The sequence below is a fragment of the Macrobrachium nipponense genome, chromosome 19 (genome assembly GCF_015104395.2).
Source record: "Macrobrachium nipponense isolate FS-2020 chromosome 19, ASM1510439v2, whole genome shotgun sequence".
Classification (NCBI taxonomy): domain Eukaryota; kingdom Metazoa; phylum Arthropoda; class Malacostraca; order Decapoda; family Palaemonidae; genus Macrobrachium; species Macrobrachium nipponense.
The window spans coordinates 55,308,384-55,322,461 of record NC_061088.1 but is presented as its reverse complement, the minus strand read 5'-3'; the positions used below and the strand labels follow the sequence as shown (position 1 = coordinate 55,322,461).

At 41.1% G+C, this 14,078-nt stretch overlaps 1 protein-coding gene across 3 annotated transcripts in view; it reads left to right on the top strand.

Annotated features, from left to right (window-relative positions):
- The window catches only part of LOC135217072 (TRAF3-interacting protein 1-like), a 343,407-nt gene that overhangs the window by 75,266 nt on the left and 254,063 nt on the right, over nt 1-14,078 (top strand). The gene's annotated exons all lie outside the window — the stretch shown is intronic.

The following is a 14,078-nucleotide window of genomic DNA, read 5'->3' as shown; positions in this document are numbered from 1 at the left end:
GTAGTCCACTTGAATATTGCAATATGATATGGTACCCACACTATCAAAAGGATGTTGCACAAATAGAGAGTGTACAAAGGTCCTTTACAGCTAGAATAGAAGAAGTTAAGGACCTTGACTACTGGGAAAGACTACAATCCTTAAAATTATATAGTCTAGAAAGGTGAAGAGAACGCTACATGATAATTCAGGCATGGAAACAGATAGTAGGAATAACAGAAAATATCATGGAACTAAAAATATCAGAAAGAGCAAGCAGAGGTAGATTAATAGTGCCCAAAACTATACCAGGAAAAATAAGGAAAGCACACAGGACATTAATCCACTACGCACCAGCATCGATAATGCAGCGTCTATTCAATGCGTTGCCAGCTAATTTGAGGAATATATCAGGAGTGAGCGTAGATGTGTTTAAGAATAAGCTCGACAAATATCTAAACTGCATCCCAGACCATCCAAGATTGGAAGATGCAAAATATACCGGAAGATGTACTAGCAACTCTCTGGTAGACATTAGAGTGAGGGACCTGGGGCAACTCGAACGAACTGTAAGGTCTGTAAGGTAAGATAAGGTCCATATCACCTACCCTGCTACAATTGACAATGTCTCCTTACACTCGCAACCCCCATACTAAATTGCTTTCCGCAACACCCAAGGATGCAGGCCCCCCCGGATCTTGATTGAGGACCCTCATACATTCTCTCAGTTACATCGCCATTCACTTCTTCCAAACCACTTTCATTCAAATTCCCATTATCTTCCTCACTACTATCTTCCCAAATCTCATTCACTACTTCACCAACATCTTCTAGCTGTGGTCCCAATATCTCCCCTATTTCTGCTATGAAACCAATCTGTTCATCCATACTTCTGTCAAACTCTTGCAAAGACTTATCCGTACTATCAACTACCTCCTTACTACTAAGTTTCCTTCCCACTGAAGTCTCACTTATCCCTGTTAATTCAAACCCACATACACTATAAGTATCATTCATCTTCCTAAAGTCATCCGTACTACACGCTTTATCAACTATTTGCACCCTACCACTAACACCCTTATCATGCTGTTCACGCTTCTTCTTTCCACTTACTTTCTCTACACTCTTCCGGTTTCTTCCATACTCAACCAACACCAACTGTCGATCTCCCAGACCCATTTGTTCACTGACACTCGGCTCATACTTATTCACCCTCAACCATTCACTCATCACATTCTCCCAAACATACTGTGGTACTAAAACAACTCAACCCACTCAGTCCCACTTCCAAAATCTCAAAAGGCCCTTCAAATTTCTCCCTTACCTTATTCACATTCATTCTTCTTATCCCAAACACCTCTCTCAACGCTTATCCCCAATCTTAAAACTTTCAAACCTTTCACTCACTTTCTTCCACAAATCTTGATCACTCTCTGACAGACCCAACCGTGGCCTAACAATCCTTTCAAAATTCAACACATATTTACAAGGAGACATACCTATACTCTTCTGCAGTGTGGCGTTATATACCCACTCTGTATGTCCTACATACATATCCCAATCATTGTTGCCTTTACTCATCATTTGCAAAATCTCAGTCATTGTTCTAACAGTCCATTCAGCTAAACCATTCGCACTGGGCATATACAGAGTAGAATACATGCGCACAATACCCCATTCAACATTTCTTCAAATTCCCATCCCACACACTCAGGTCCATTATCACTCAGCATTTTTGCCGGCTTACACACACACACAGGCAACATCACTTGACCCACCTTTCGCACAACAGTGTCACTCCTCTTATCTTTGATGGGAACCACATAGGCAAATTTACTCATGTGATCCACCATCACAATCATCCCCACTTGCCCTCTCACAGTCCTAGGCAAAGAAACACAATCAATCACAAGCATTTCAAACGGCTCTTTCATCTGCAATCACAACGCAGGTGAACTCGCATGCACACTCTGATACTTTCCCCTCTGACAGTCTTCACATGTGACAGCTATATCCATACGAATCTTATTCAACCCAGGTGCAAACAATCTCTATCTCATGCATTCCTACAACTTAGTTTTCCCCATATGCCCAAACCGATCATGCACCAACAAACACATACTCACAGCTGACTCAACAGAAAATACCAGCACATACACTTCCCTGTCATACACCCCTTCCTGATGTAAAAAGTACACTATGTTTTTACACACTACAAACTGTTTGGCAACCCTCTTCTATACATCAAACTCACATAGCCAATCTTCCACGCACTCCTCCGAAAACACATTGTTGCAACATATTTATCTCCAGGCACTTGTCTTGCATTTCCTCAATCTCTGCCTCACTCAACAAATCATTCTCACTCCTAGCAATATCAATCATACCCACAAAGTTCGCTGCAAATACATTACTATCTTGAATCCTAGCTATTTTTCTGGTCCCCTTTCTAAGAATTCCGTTTCCTATATCTACACCCACATTATGCATCCTCAAAAAATCTATCCCTATCCAAAAGCAAGATGGCATATCGTTTTCTCCTGTAACTATAAAGTTGTGTATTACTTCAAGATCTTCTAACCTAACCTTTAACCATACCTCTTTCCATACTAAAACACTTCCTTGTCCTAACCCATGTATTCTTACACTTGTACATTGCCTTTTCACTTCCCACTCACTAAGGAAACTTGTGCCCCCATGTCAACTAAACTACAGTATTCACTATCATTTATTCTGACAAATGTCACCATTTTCCTATACATACGTACACACATTCACTACTACGTCCACCTGGTTATCCACATCACAATCATCCTCACCACATTCATTTTCAGTTATTTCCCCATTTCTGCAATTCTGATTCAAATCCCTTTCATAGTCCCTTTTTGTAACCAACCAATTACAACCATGTTCCCCACAATGAATCATCAAAACCCCATGCTCACTACCTGTACTTACCCTCCCTAAATACTCAACCGGTCTGTCCCATCCAAATACAAAAACACTTTTATTCCGAACAACTCGCTGACAACAATTTATGCAATATTTCCTCATCTCTACCTTGTTACTCCGTATACGTCATTTCCTTCTGCACATCAGTCATCAACTTCACTCGCAACTCATTCGCACTACCAGGTACCTCTTCGACCAGACCCTTACCTTCCAAGTCTTTCAATGCTGAAAACAAACATTCATACACTCTGTCATCCCCTTCAAACCTCTCTTTTACAACTAACCCCTCAGGTACCATATTCGGATCCCAGTCACTTTTCACAATACCATTGCCCTTACCATGCATCCTAGACATCGTATCAGCAATCACATTTTTACTCCCCGGCACATATTCTAATCTAAAATCAAACTCACTCAAATCCTCAATCGTCCTAGCAATCCTAGCATTCACACTTTCCTTCTTGATCATATACACTAATGGCCGACGGTCTGTCCTAAATGACAAATTTTACCCCATACAAAAACATATTCAATGCTTTCACACAAAACCTTATTGCCGCAAGCTCCTTCTCAACCGCTGAGTACTTCCGCTCTGCTTTATTAAAAGCTTTACTCACATACACAATTACTCTCAATTGTCCCTCCCCATTCACCTCTTGCATCTGCACTAAGCATCCTCCCATACTAAACTGACTTGCATCAGTATAAAACTGAAGCTTACTTGCATCCCTACTGTAGTCTGGAAAGGCCTCCTCTTTCAATCTCAAATGTTCCCACCATTCGCTCATCCCACCTCAGCTTAGTACAATTTTCCTTCCCGGTCCATTCAGTCAACGGCTTCCCTATACCCGAACAATCCCTAACAAACTTCCTCCCGAACTCAATCAGACCCAAAAAACCCTTTAACTCACGCATTGTCCGGGGATGTGGAAACTCCCTTACTTTTTCCACAAACTTTTCACTCTTCCTTGCGCCACTCACACTCACCTTATGACCAAGAAATTCCACTTCCCCAGCCAACCACATACACTTCTCTAGCTTCACTTTCACACCAACCTCTTCCAACCTTTCTAACACCTTCTCAAGCAGTTCCATATTCTTCTCAACAGTCTCACTTTCAATCAAAACGTCATTATAAGCACAGTTACCTTCCTTCTATCAAAACCAGCCAAAACTACATTCATTGCCCTCTGGAAGGCAGCAGGTGCATTAGCCAACCCAAAACTTAACCGCTTCAATTGATAGTGACAGCTACCACTCGAGAAAGCTGTAACATGCCTGCTCCCTTCCTCACGAGGCATCTGGTAATAGCCCCTTACCAAATCTAATTTCATGAACACTCATCCCCTGGATCTTATACACACAATCAGACACCACATTCATCGGGAATCGCTCCTTCACACTTCATTTACCCTTCTGTAATCCACACACATTCTCAAACTTCCATCTGGCTTACGTACTGGGACTATGGTCCAAGCACTCTTGCTCCTGTCGATCACTCCCACTCTCTCAAGTTCCTCACACTGTTCCTCAATCTCTCTGGTAATAGGCACAGAAAAGTGTCAGGGATGCTGATATATGGGGGTATCGTCTTCCAAAACTATCTTGAATTCGGAAAGCTTAGATCCCCCAAATCCTTGTCACCATGACTCAATGCACCCCGCCCATCCCACAACATCTGCATCAACCGCTTCCTCTCATCATCACTAACATTTTAATCCACCTCAATTCTTTCTCACCTCATCATACTTCCACTCATTACTTTTTTTCACGCTACCTGTCATCACCTGCCGTACCTTAACATATCTTTCATTGTCCACATTCACCAACATATATAACAACTCTACACAATCATCTTCACATATACCCTGCACTCACTTTTTCCTAACACTAGGCAATGAGGCTACAAAAACCCAAGAATTCTCCATATCTAAAATCCTGTCTGATACATGCACGCTTGCTCTTACCAACTTGTTCGCATCCACACCCTCAACCACATATGCACACTTGTCACCTTTGACAATCCCAAGACTATCTGGCCACGCAACTTTCACATTAACAACTTCTCCAACTTTTTGCGGCACTTTTACACTTTCTTTCACAACCAATGGCACCCTCTTCCATATTTTACTGTTTACCCCTCTATCCCTTTCCAAGTACAACACTCCACGTACATTCCCTTTCATATGCAATTCTATCATATTCGTGCTCAGACGGACCGCCATCCCACACTTCAAGAACCTGTACCCTAACAACATATCATACTTATCACTCATTCCCTCAATCACATAAAAGTCACTTTCATCCATCACTACCCCTTCGATTTCTACATTTTCACGTAACATTCCCACCACAGGCATACCTAAATTTCCTATTCCTTGTAACTCCCCATTTCATTTCCTAATTACACACGCACTCTGCAACTTGTCACAGCCATTCTTAAAAAAAGCATTGACATTGCACCCAGTATCAATCAAAGCAACCAAACACTCCCCTTTGCACCTCACTTTTACACTCATACATTCATGAGCTCTACCCCTTTCATGCAACAATCTTTTATGCACATGCATCACCTTTGTACCTGGTTTCCTGAATTCCCAGCCCGACTCATCCTCTTTCGCCTACACACACTTGCCACGTGACCTTCCATTCCACATTCAACACATTTTGCACGCAGTTCCTTACACATCCTAGCATAATGCCCATTGTTTCCACAATTACCTCAGTCATACGGGTACCCCAACATCCACTCGCTATATGCCCTACCTGCCCACACCTGTAACACTTAATATCCCTATCTTTCTTACATTCACTCACCATGTGACCTGTCTGTCCACACCCGAAACACGCTCCTAATGCCCACCGACATTCATTCTTATTGTGTCCTTGCTTTCCACATCTATAACACAGCTGTTCTCATTCACGACTAACGGATCATTCTCCTCTAACGTTTGCACTCTGATCTCTCTTAGGGTTAACTACACTTTCGTTTCTTTTCTGGTATACCCTCAGCTACTTCAGTCTCAGTCCTAACACTAACACTTCTACTTTCTTTCATACACCTATCTAGCTCGTAATCCTCTACTACTTCTAAAATATCATTCCACGTTAACTTTTCATTCGTCCATCGCATTTTCTCCTTACGTTTCAGATTTATAAACTCATACACACTCTCAGGCATAGTTGCCAACAACTTCATCACTAACTCTTTACATTCATTTATCCCTTCGTCCCCAAACTTTTTCCTTGCTAATGTTTCCAACCTGCAACCATACATTGACAATGACTCAGTAACATACATTCTTGCCTCTTCAAAATCATGTTTTCTCCTATATCTAACACCATTCTTTATCCTCTTGGCCTGTCCCACAATCCTGGCTTTCACATACTCATACGGCACATTCCCTACACTCATCATTACCCCATACATAACATACTCAACAAAAATCCTGTCAAAAAGCTACCCAACTCTCTTGACCAAACTCTCTTGTTATCCCCATACTTAGCCACACAATACTTCTCATATTCCTTAAAAAAGTCCCCTATGTCCCTACTACCATATTCCTCATATTGTGCACATTGAGGTACCTCTCTCATATACACAGCCTTTTGTACTTCCTGCTCATTCACACTCTCACTTTCGCTACTTCCATTCTGATCCCTCTTAACCTCTTCCGTATACAACAAATCAACTTCCATACTAACATCCATGCTCTTAATTATGTTCTTCTTACCCTTCTTTCTACCTACCAGTTTCCACTTACTGCTATCTAAATCACTCTCAGCCCTTTCCCCAACGTATTCAGTCCTAGTCTCATCCTGTTCGTCATCCTTACTAGCCCTCTTTCCCTTAGTTTTCTTCTTTTCCTCAGCCCCCTTCTTATTCTTGTCCTCAAGTTTATCCTTATCCTGTCTTCCCCTTCTTTCCATTACTTAACCAAATCACCTTTGTCACTGGTACTCTCATCCACTTGTTCTTTCACTTTCTTAATTGCTCATGGCCTGTCAAAAGACCCAGTAGGCCTACCTCCTACTGCTCCCTCTCCCATGAATCCCTTCATCATCTGCACTGCCTTCATCACTACTCCTAATTTTTTCGTTCATTTTCTCAAACATTCTCTCTTCCGCTCCTTTCACCTCTTCTTTCATTTCCACTTTTGCACTCTTAGCATTCCTCTCATTTCCTCTAACTCGCTCTTCAGCTCCTCACACTCTATCCTCAACCTCTCATTCTCTTCTTTCAATCGTCCTCTCACTTCTCTCTCCAACCTCAACTCCTCCTTCAGCCTCTCCATTTCATTTAAACCTTCCATACTCATTTTCCTTCACAAATCATACAACCCACCATGCCAACCGTCCTGCAGCTGCCACACCTGCAGCCCCATGTTGGGTGCCAATAAATAATGTGGCAGGAATACAAGCTAAAAACAAAAACTCTCAAAACACATGTACTTACATATACTTGACACACTCAGGGCAAGGAACTGCTGTGCTGTCCGCTGGATATAGCCAGGCTAGGCTAGCCGTCGTAACACAATACACAAAAAACCAAGCAAGGACAACAACCTCACAAGAATTCAGTAACTATACAACAAAAGACCACTGCACAAATAATCACTCTCAACACCAAAAAACAATAACACGACAAGTCAACACATTGCCTACAACATCAAGGAACCACTACAACAACTCTCAACTGTCTGCTTCGGCATAGTCCTGCATTGTCTGTCTCACTCAAACGGTCGATAGGAGTCGTGAAGGTTGGCCAAACCATTTGTGAAACGCCTGAACACACCTGGGGAAGATATGCCGTATTAAGTCCTTTAGAGGCATTAGCTTCCGCAAAGCTTTCAGAGACCTAGACTGAGGTGACGTAGTAAGTCCGTTAAAGGTCTCTAAAGGTGAGCGGCCATAATTAGTTCATTAAAGGCTGGGCCTAAACTGCTGTATCACTGGCTCTGGCAGGTCACCAGTTGTAAAGACTAGACAAAGAGGCAGGTACAGCAGTATACTAACTTTATTACAGGTAAAGGGATGTTTATAACTACAGTGTGCGGACGGATATGTAGTGTCCGACCTGTGAGAGAGAGAAAACTGGGTTGGCGACAGCCGACTTGTGTTTTCTCGGCGATACATATTTACAGATAATAAGACATACCAATAATGAAATTATATGAGTTATACATTGGTGGAAAGGCTGCAGAATGCTCTTTAGAATGGTTAAAGGAACAATGCGGTTTGATGATGAGATATGTACATTAAAAATATAGTAAAAGTGTTGTCCTTACAAACTGTTGAGATACGATTCAGTAGAAATCTGAATAAATTTTTTTTTCCATAAGAAATAATTGAAAATGGATTAATCCATTCTTGACCACTACTTATTACCCTAACCTTGCTTTTTTATACAAAACATTACACTTAAATTACCATTAAATGAGTTCAGAGTTAAGTAACATCGTATTGGACGTCCTTTTTTTTATTTTGTAGGTGTGTACTATATAAAAAAAATTGGCCTGCATCTAATGCAGCCATATTACATATGTTTAACTGAGCGCCATAGGCTACACAAGGTATGCGATACTTTAATGCGTAGGCGCAAAACTTGTTGCTAATAATAAAACATTGAAAAGCCAGCCTAATTATTATAGTAAATTAATAAAATATGAAAAATATTATGTTAAATTAGTCACACAGATGCCTCTTTCATACTTTTCAATAATCTCCTCCTTAAGTTCAGTTGTGGTTCTTACTGTTTTCCTCTTCTGCTTGTCGGAAATGGCTGACTTGGGACCCATGATTGAATCAAATGACAGCACAGAAAGCCACAAAAACCAAGGAAATATACCTGTTTAAGGGTGTACTTGCTCAAAACAATAGCAGCAGAGTGAGGTGGCATTAAACAACAATGCCACCAACAGCGCCAACTAGCAGTGACTGACCGAAACACTTTTGTTTGCAAAAATCTTATGGTTCATTGGGTCGGATTCTGGATTCAAGCTCTGATGCGGAATTTGCTAGAAATTTCGCATCGAAGTTTGATTATGTTGAGTTCTAATACGGTCAAGGACCAGCATTCTACTGTATATACATATGTATGAAAGGGTCAGATTTTGGTTATTTTTTGTTTGTGAAAATGAAAACTTAATTTATATTTTACAAACTGATGAATGTCTTAATATTATTTTATGTTTTGAAAGTTATTTTATAGTCTAATACCATATCAGTGTCATTCATTGAAAGCAATTATTGCAGGATGATAATGGCTTTTGAAATTGTTGATAAAACAGGTGAAAAGGGATTATAGAATTAGCTTCCTGCCTGAAACTGATGTTTATGATTTCCTTTATTGGTGGTATAAATATTACAGTGGAACACCCCCCATCCCAGTATTCGTGATCTCCGGATTCGCAGACTCACACATTTCCCTGCATTATTTGCGGAAAATTTGCACATTCACCATATTTTTCTAAGAAATATCCAAAAATTCCTGAGTTTTTTTTATCAATTCCATCATAAAATGCACTTTTTGTGATAAAACTATTAAAAAACCAGGTATAAAAATTTGTAGTGGTTTTTTCTTGAGTTTTAACTAACAAAATAGGAGGTTTTAAGCATTTTTATAGGGGTTCCAACTATTTGCAGGTTCTAACTATTCACGGGGGGTCTGGTACGCATCCTCCGTGGATACGGGGGGACCACTGTATAGCCATAGATATTTTCCATCTTAAACTATAACCTTAACAAAGGCAGTAGTAGCATTTCCTTGTTAAAATAAAACCAAAGGAAGAAGACAGTCTGGAGACCTTGGTACAGTTAGCTAAGTTATGACTACCATTAATTACTTTCAAATGGAAGCAGATCTCCTAGCAATTTTGCTTAAAAGATAAAGATCCTGGGATGCTAGTAAAATCTGAACTGGACAAGAGTATATGATCTAAAGCATGTGACTAATATCATCATCTGTGTAGATTTTGTAAGGCTTATGTAGTGTAAATCTTAGCTACCTAGCAATATTTTTTAGTGTTTACACCAGTTATTCAAAACCCTTTTCATTGTATGCACCCCTTTCAAATCAGCAGTCAATTCTTTCACCCCATGAATTGATGAAATAGAAAAAAAGCAAAAATACAAAGTTGGTATGATGCGTGTTAATAACAAGACCACATTTTTTAAATCTTCATTCACTAAGCTTAAACTTTTTTTTTTTTTCATGACAAAAATAGGTGTAGGTTTATCCATAGCGCAGAGCACTGCTGTAGCAATAATAATAATAACACTAATAATAGTGATTAATGTTCTCTGGAATAAAATGGCAGACTTAAGTGAATTGATCTTATACTATATTGTTTTTTCTATTTTTCTTATTGCTTCTCTGGCTCAGCAATACTTATCAATAACTGGCCAATGTTCATATTGGGAGAAATCTGAATGATGCTGAATATGATATTTTTTTATTTAAAACAGGATTTTCCTGTCATAAACTGGCATGCTGGTATTAACAGTAGACTGGCATACAGGGATGGTAGATCTTATCTCAGGTCCAGGTCAAGCAGGGGTTGTCATCAGTGTTTGTATTATTTGAAAGCGAGGTCAGTGTCAGGCCGGGGTTATCTCTGGTGTTCAGGTGGTGTAGCTGGCTTATCACGATGTTTTGACCTTCTCGTAGGTCATCTTCTTGGCTAGTCACTAGTAGAAGTGAAGATTTATAGTGGCTTGAACCTAGAGCTGAATTCTGATAGGTCAAACTGGTATTGGGCAAAGTCAGGGATCCCATGCTGATGGTTGCAGGGACTCAGCCATGTGAGCGCTCGAGTAGTATGCCCAGGAATGAATGTCTGTGAGTCCTGCCTTAGGCAGGAGTCTTATCATTCTGCAGTTGCTCCTGTATATCCTGCGGGTACTTCTGAATATCTGGCATTGTCGGGGGGTCATTCAATGCTGATCTCCAGCCAGCGGTAGGGAGGAGAAACATTTCTTGAGTAATATTCAAGTTAGGTTTCTCCTTTTCTATATGGAGGGCTTCCAGGAGGCGCATACATTGGGGATCAGTAGTTTGGTAGATAATCTCGATATTAGGCATGATATCACTCCTTTATATTAGAAGACATTGAAAGGAGATACTAGGGGAAACATATGGAATAGCATGGGAGGAAAAGGAGAGCTGGTGGTGGGGAGAAGAGGTGGGGGAAGTGGTGAATGGTAAAAGGGAGGCAAAGAAGAGATTTGAAGAGTCACAGCTGGAGGACAGAGAAAGATTAAGAGAAAGAAACAAAGAAGTAAAAAGGGTAGTACCTCAAGCTAAGGCAAGGGCATATGAAGAGGTTTATAATGAACTGGAAACCAAGGAAGGGTTGAGTAAGATGCTCAAACTGTCAAAAGTAAGAAATAAAAAACAAAGGACATCACCCATATTAAGCAAATGAAAGATAGGAATGGTACGGTCATAAAAAAGGAAGAAGACATCCTGAAAAGATGGAAAGAGTATTTCGAACAACTGCTAAATGAAGAAAATGAAAGACATTTAAGAGAGGATGGACAAGTAAACATGGGAATGGTAATGGGGATATCTAGGGATGAAGTGATACGAGCCTTAAAAAGAATGAGGAATGGGAAGGCAACAGGACCTGACTTGATCCCAGTCAAAGTTTGGAAAGCCTTAGGAGAGAAAGGGGTAGACATCTTGTATGATCTGATGGTAAAAATATTTGAACAGGAAAAGATACCAGAAGAATGGCAGGAAAGCATATTGATACCTATATTTAAAGGTAAAGGTGATGTCCAGGAGTGCAGTAATTAAAGAGGTATAAAACTAATGTCTCACATGTTGAAGATTTTGGAAAGAATAATAGATGGCAGGCTGAGAGAGGAAGTGAGAATAGGGAAGGAACAGGTTAGGATTTATGAAGGGAAGCGGCACAACGGATGGAATATTTTGCATAAGGCAGCTGATGGAGAAATTCAGAGAAAAACAACGAGACCTGCATCTGGTATTCATAGACCTTGAAAAGGCCTATGACAGAGTGCCAAGGCAAGAAATATGGAGATGTTTGAGGGAGAAGATGGTGCCGGAAAAGTATGTCAGAATTATTCAGGAGATATACAGGAATGTGCATACTAGAGTAAGGAGCAGTGTTGGAGAGACGGATGGATTTGAGATAGGAGTTGGATTACACCAGGGGTCAGCACTTAGCCCATTCATCTTCAACATCGTGATGGATGTAATGACCAGGGATGTTAGAGAAGCAGTGCCATGGTGCATATTATACGCGGATGACATTGTGTTGTGTTCAGAGGGGAAGGAGGAGTTGGAGGGGAGGTTGGAGAGGTGGAGAGCAGCACTTGAGGAGAGAGGAATGAGAATAAGCAGATAAAAAACCAAATATATGTGTTCCAGTATTACTGAGGATGGTGGAAGTAGCATAAGATTGGGTGGGGAAGAAATAAAGAAAGTACAGAAGTTCAAGTACTTAGGGTCCGTATTAGAGGATAGTGGAAGCATGGACCAAGAGATGAGACACTGAATTCAGGGAGGATGGAATAACTGGAGGTCTGCATCAGGGGTCCTCTGTGACAAGAAGGGCCCTCTGAAATTGAAAGGAAAGTTCCATAGGACGGTGGTCAGACCAGCAATGTTATATGGAACAGAAACAGCAAGTATGAGGAAAACAGAGGAGAAGAAGATGGATGTAGCAGAAATGAGAATGTTGAGATGGATGTTGGGAGTAACAAGGGAAGATAGGATTAGAAATGAGTATATAAGAGGATCGACAAAGGTAGTAGTTGAAATATTGAAGAAAATACAGGAAGGAAGGCTTCGATGGTATGGACACCTGTTACGAAGGGAGGAACGTCATGTTGGAAGACATACGATGGAAATGGAAGTGCGGGGTATAAGGAAGAAGGGAAGACCAAGAAAGAGATGGCGTGATTGTTTAGGGGAGATATGGTATTGAAAGGTATAAATGAGAACGAGGCACAGGACAGAAATCGATGGAGACGACTCATTCGCAATGGCGACCCCATATAAAAATGGGTTTAAGCTAGGAAGAAGAAGATAACTCCTTTATATTCTTGTGTCAGGGACATTCCTGTCCTGAAGTGATTACAAATGGCTCCTTCTTGCCCGTGGCAGGAGATTCACTTGGAGAATCGTATGGTGTTCATGCCAATGTATTTGATGAGGCATCCTCCGATGGGGCACGTGTATTGGTAGATTACATTTGTCTTCTTCAAGGGATCCTGTAGGGGGCCCCTGGGTTGTTCCTCATCACCAAGCTGCTTGTCTACTTCATTTTATGATAGATGACCAATTCAATCTTCTTGTCCTGATTAGTTGGGGGTGACATCTCCATCGATGATGGTCTTGTGGGCTTGCCCATGCTCCTTATTCTTCCGGTGGAAGTGCCCTTTGTAGAAACAAAGTTTGATGGGTTCTGGAATGTTGGGCGGGGTTCCTGGAGGAACCAATCTTTGGTGTTCTTTGGTAAAACAGCATCGACAGCACAGTTAGTGTGTCCGTTATCAGTGAGGTCCTGGGCCGCACGTTCTAATTCGATGACTCCTCTAAGCCCTCCATATAAGGAAGGAGAAACACAACTTGAATGTTACTCAAGAAACGTTTCTCCTCCCTGCTACTGCCCGGTGATCAGAAGTGAATAACCCCCTGACAGTGCCAAATATTCAGGAGTGCCCTCAGGGTATACAGAAGCACCCACACAACTGCCGCAGACATTCATTCCTGGGCACACTACTCGAGCGCTCGCACAGCCAAATCCCTCCAACCATCAGTATAGGATCACTGACTTTGCCTAAGACTGGCTCGACCTATCAGAATTCAGTTCTAGGTCTGAGCCGCTATAAATACCGGCATGCAGACACCACCTCTTCACTTTAATGCTGACTAGCCAGGAAGATGACCTACGCGGAGGTCAAAATGTCACAAATTAGCCAGCTACACCACCTGAACACCAGAGACAATTCCGGCCTGACATTGAACTCGCTTATGGAATAATACCAATACCGACGACAACCTCTGCTTGACCTGGACCTGAGATCTGCCTTCCCTGTATACCAGTAGTATACTGTTAATACCAGCATGCTAGTTTATGACAGCAAAATCCTGTTTTGAATAAAAAACATCACAA